General features: G+C 44.0%; 1 long non-coding RNA gene across 1 annotated transcript; it reads left to right on the forward strand.

Moving 5' to 3' along the window:
• The first annotated feature begins 159 nt into the window (after positions 1–159).
• LOC121668152 lies at positions 160–2,663 on the forward strand. Its single transcript, XR_006017275.1, has 3 exons — positions 160–422; positions 627–744; positions 1,509–2,663. It is a non-coding gene; the product is annotated as an uncharacterized LOC121668152 (long non-coding RNA).
• The last annotated feature ends 2,903 nt before the right edge of the window (positions 2,664–5,566 follow it).

A 5,566-nucleotide genomic window follows, 5' to 3' on the forward strand; every position in this document is an offset into this window, starting at 1 on the left:
GGGCCGGGGCGGGCCGGAGGGGCCGGGGCGGGCCGGAGGGGCCGGGGCGGGCCGGAGGGGCCGGGGCGGGCCGGAGGGGCCGGGGCGGGCCGGAGGGGCCGGGCTGGAGGGACCGGGGCGGGCTGGGCTGAGGGGCGGGACAGGGAGGTCGGGCCGGGCTGAAAAGCTGCTCCGGGTGGCTGAGCTGGGGTTGAGGGGTCGTGCAGGGGCTTGAAGGGCGTCGCCGTGCACGGGCTGAGGGGCATCGCTACCCAACGGCGGGAAATAAGCACTGGAGGCTTTTCTGACGAAGTTTGTGTCCAGTTTATGCCCAGGGCCAGTCACTTTTTCCGAACTCCTGCAAGTCTTGGGTGGGTCGTGGTAAAGATGAACCAGGGGATCGGGATTCGCTGCATTGGTCTGAGGAAAGACTTTGCGTTCAGGTGCTTGCGAACACCCCCGTGCTTGCTCAGATCCTGTCCTTAAAGTGCTCCAGTCTCCAGTTCATGTTTTTCAGTGTCCTCTTCCCGACTTGTTCGCTGTGTTTTGGAAGTCTTGCCAGACTTACCCTCGTTGTTCCTAAGTGCATAAATACAGCTTGTTTCCTAGGTGGGCATACGTTTACAGTTATATATATTCTTGGGCAGGAAACTGGCCCGGTGAGTTATTTCATTCCCTTGGGAGCCGAAGGAGCACTTCCCTGGGCTGTGAAAGTACAGGGAGCGTCATGGCCACGGGCAGGCACGCAGCAGCTCTGCTGGCCGGGTAGTAAAGGTTTTATGGTTTAATGTCTCCTGTGTTGAAGTCTTCTTGGACAGAGAACAATATACTCGTATCTTAATATATGGCTGCACTAAAGCTCCAATGACTCTAGTTTATTTCAAATGCGAATTCATTAGGCTCTTTGTATACAATGAAATAGACAGCAATTGTATTTATTTCTCAGGTGTTGCGTTTGGGGTAGCAAGGCTGCAGGGCACAGATGGGCTGAGGCATTGGTTGTGGGTTGGAATATTCATCCATCAAATATTACTGAAATACTGCTTTTCAGAGGAAGAGGCCTCCTTCCAAGTGCCTGTGCCTTTGATGGGATGCTTTTTTTTCTTGGGGAAAAGACCCCACCTACTTTTGACGTGAACCTTTTTCTTAAAATGATGCATTTGGGGTAAGGCTCTGTCACAGTCAGCAAATACAGCACAAGTTTGTGCCTTTGGTGCTTGAGGACTGACTGCAAGGCAGGTTGCTCAGGCAGACATTCTCTATTTATGAGATACTCAAGCACTCCATTTTCTTAATGTGCTTTCTCTTTTTTGTGCCTGTTATAGGAAACAGTCTGCAATTTGTGTCCTGTGAATGCTCTCCATTGTGTCAAGCATGATCTGGGCTTCTACTTAGAGTTTCTAGTGAACTGAACGTATGTGAATATATATGACTAAGTTGCTTTGTCTTGCTAAAGTTGACAGTAGATATTCTCAAATTGCTCTTTATTTGGTGCAATGAGACCTTTCTTCTCTCTCTTTGCCTCTCAGACACACCAAAGTTATTAACCGGGGGGAAATTATATCACCACCATGTGATTTCTTTAAAAATCATCCAGCCAAGGAAGTCACTCTGCTTATGGTAATAAGAAATGAGTACATCATCTGATGTTCTTTTCATAAGCCTAATTTAACTGCTTGAGGGGAGATGGGCTGCTTTAAAAACAACTACTTTAATTAGCTTGTACCATTAAATGGTTTGAATTTAAATGCTTTTCTTTGGTGGGGGAAGCTTCATTGGTAATGAGATAAATTTTACATTGACCATATAAACACACCTAGCATGTGTTTAAGCTTTCTGTTTCTCATGTGTTGAGTCAGTTTTTACGTGCATAAGGTCTGGATCAGATGAGCTACTGAAACAGAGCACAACTGTGCTGACAAGAAAAGAGCTGTGCCCATTTGTGCCACCTGAACATGTGTCCCCTCTGTGGTCAAATGTACATGTGATTTATTTTTAAGTAGAGGATGGGATGGCTTCTTGGTCAGATACATGACTTATTGTCAGAAATGCAAGTTTTTATTTCTGCCCTGGTCCCGACTTCTTGTGCAACCTGCAGCAAGCACATAATTCCCTTACTCACTGTCTATAAATTGAGTATTATTAATTCAGTGATACCTAAAATGGAATAAATACTTAGATTAGTCAGTGTGCAGTGTCAGTCAGAGTATGAAAATAAATACATTTTAAAGCTGCCAGTTCCTCAGCCAGGTTAAGTTGGAATGGTTTCCCTAAACCCCTGGAGGTATCCGGGTAGGTTCATATGAGCAGAAGGTCTGATCCATATGCCTCTTGGGAGGTCTTCTGTAGTTCAGCCTTTACAAAAATACCAGGGTTTGCACATTGGAGATGCTGTAAAGGCTGGAAGGAATCTGTAAGTGTTACTTATTAATGGTCTCTATTATTAGAAGGAAAAAAGCTTGTGTTAAATTTTTCAAATTGGCAGTACATTTAAAGCTGAAGCAAATTTGATTCTGCTGGCTGCACAGAAGTGAAATAGGTCACCATCACTACTATGGTGGGCTTTTTTCCTTCTTTGCTTTGACAACACTTTGCCAAACTTGAGGAGAAAAATTATACACAAATGTATACTTTAATTAAAAGAAAATCTATGTCTGTAAAATCTAAAGAAAGGAAATAATAAAGCTGAGGGAACACGAAAATATGTGCAGGCTACTTGACTTTGGTAAAATGACTTTGCATTGAAAATATGTACTTGCCCAATAGAATGTAAAATATTATTTATTTACTCTGTGATGAGGGTTGACCCACTTATTTCTGTCCCATATTAAATGGTGAGGGGCATGAACACTATATCCAGGTTAATATTTCACTGTTCTCCAAGTCTTTTTGTCCTTGTCAAATATTACACAGATTCTGTGTATGGCTGAGCTTTTCTCACTAGATGTGGTTAGGAGAGAAAATTAGTTTTGGCCCACGCCATGTAGACCTCTAAAAGAAAAGGCCTGAGGGGGAGATTTTATTTAATAACCCTTTACACCCCTGCATAGCAATCAAGTGCTTCAGCACAGCCCCAAATGCCTTTGTGCAGCTGTGAAAGGCATTGGTTGGTGTGCAGAGGACAGCTCAGCTCACAGGGTGGCCAACAGCAGCACATCCCTCTAGTCCTGGACTGGCAGAGCGGGATGGAGAGTGTGTATGGCACTTCTGCTCTGGGGCTGTGCTGTAATCACACACTGCAGGTGTCTTTACAGTCCTTTGGGGTTTTGCCTGTCACACTTTTATCCAACTCAGAGTAACCAGCTGCTATTTTATAATCTGTATAAAAATGGATGGGTGCAGAGTGTGGATGCCAGTCAGCAGAGCATTTTATGTTCAGCTTCAAGCTCTGTATGTACATAGAGCACCTGTCTTCTACTTCCTAGTCTACTTACATCCTCAGCTAATTCTTTATATGGGATGGGTCCATTTCTTTTCAGTCCCTGTGACCAGCAAAGGGTGTCTGGGTGGAGTTCATGTGTTTCACAGAAGCATGTTGCCTCTTTCTAATACAGGCTACTGATGCTGTGAACATCAGGATATTAAGAGTGAGCAATGAAAGAGGATGAATGCACTCCATGGTCATGCAGACTGCTGGATTGTGCAGGTATTGGACACTCGGCAGTCTTTAGCTTCAGGATATCAGTGTTGGGATTCATGTTGGAAGGTGGTGTTCCCAGACATCTTGTCTCTAGGCAGATATCCATATTAAAAAAGGAAAGAGCTAGTGGGAGAATAAGGTGGAAACTGCAAGTCAATAAAAGCATGTAAACTATGCTATTTGATACTTGAAGAGAATCCAATCTGTTTTTCCCCCTGTTTCAGTTTGAGACAAATTAAGGGACATGCTTTGGAAGGAACCAAAGAAGGGTTCTTCTTCCTCCAAAGAAGAGAGGTTTCAGCCGCCTCATCCCCCACAAGTTCGGGAAGAAATTCCTCAGAGGAAAGTGGAAAAGAAGTTATTTATTTAACAAGCAGAGTGCACGCAGGCACGGAAAAAGAATAATGCTAAATAATGAAACCTCTCGCTGTGGAGAGAACCTGGTAAAATTCAAAGTCCTTTGTAGGCGTGGCTCTGCTCTCTCTCCGGAGCTGGGGTGCGGCTTGCGCCCCTCCGGGCCACGGTGAACGGCCTCCCAGTGATGTTCTGGTGTTGCTGAACAGTCCAGAAGAGAAGAAGGAGAAGCCAAAGTCCCAGGAAAACCTTTCCTCAACTAATGAATGAGAAGCTAGCTAAAAAGCAAGAGAATGTCACTCCCTTCCCTGCTGCAGAAGCTGAGAGCTGAGAGGCAAAGGAATTCCACCGCCTTGCCTCCCGTCTCTCTTGGGTCTGCCTTAAAGGCACAGAAAGGCACAGGATTCATGTCTGGCATAGAGCAGGCGATAGGGGATACAGCATCCTAAAGTCACCCCAAGACACCCCCCTTGTACTGAAGGTGATGAGAAATAGTGAGCCTGGTTTTGTTCCCCCACTGCAAAGGTTTAGATAAACATCACACAGCTTGACTCCAGGCGCAGGTTTTCCTTCCCTACTTTGCTCTTTATGTTTAGGCTATTTGCAGCTCTCGCTGACATTTTACTAGGACTTCTATGGCTTTTCTTTCATCAGTATATATATTTTTTTAATTACACTGTTCTTCTTTTCGTCTTCTACGTCCTCCAGAAATATAAGCTTTTGTGTTTTGCTAGACCTTTTGCTATATGTTGGTTTCCTTCTGTCATAGAAGAATGTTGGGTGAAGACTGGTACTTCGTCCCTGTGCTTTCTCCTATATTGTGTCATTTTGTTCTGCTAGACAAACTATCTTTGATTTAGTGGAGTTGAAGTACGAGTGCATAATAGATTATCTGTCACTGGACCAAATCAATCATGGTTAACAGTGTATTGACAGGGCATATAGCAACTATCCTTGACCTGAGGTTTAAAGTACCTGTTGCCAACATCCTGTGGTTCTTGCTCCTGCTTGGCATGAACTTTGAGGCAGAATATTCTTTATCAGCTCTTTTATTATAATGTATGTATTAGTTTTGTCTCTGAGCTTTTTTTTTTTTTTAAACTAATGTAGGCCTCCCTTTTCATTTGTGTAGCACAGAAAAACCCAGCCAGCTAGGTCTCAGAGTTTTAAAAATAAAAGAAAGAGAGCCTCTTTTGATTTAAAGAGAAGCCAGCCTTTGAACATTGAGATAAGAGTGAGATTTTCATTGTAGTTAGGCTGCCATTTAATTGCCCAGGCCATGATGTTTTACGTATTCATTTGTGGTACCTGATACTGTTTTTGCAGGAAAATATGGAATTGTTTTTGTCTGTTATGGCAGTTCCTTTGCTCCTTTATTCACTTTAAGCATTTATGCTTAAGCATTTCTTTCCCACTGCCCTAGGCACTTCTAACAGCATCATTTAATGTTACAGCCAAATGTTCCTGCTGTTTGCTGTATAGCATCAGTGCTGCACTAGTTTCTGTTGGAGAAGGAGTCTTTTTCCTCCCCACTGAGGGTGTTTTGGTATATTCCCCATGGTCCTGGTGATGGGGCCAGACAGAATCGTTCCT

This window comes from Corvus kubaryi, unplaced genomic scaffold (assembly GCF_017639235.1).
Source record: "Corvus kubaryi isolate FWS band 111438036 unplaced genomic scaffold, C.kubaryi_AGA036_p1.0 37384, whole genome shotgun sequence".
Classification (NCBI taxonomy): Eukaryota; Metazoa; Chordata; class Aves; order Passeriformes; family Corvidae; genus Corvus; species Corvus kubaryi.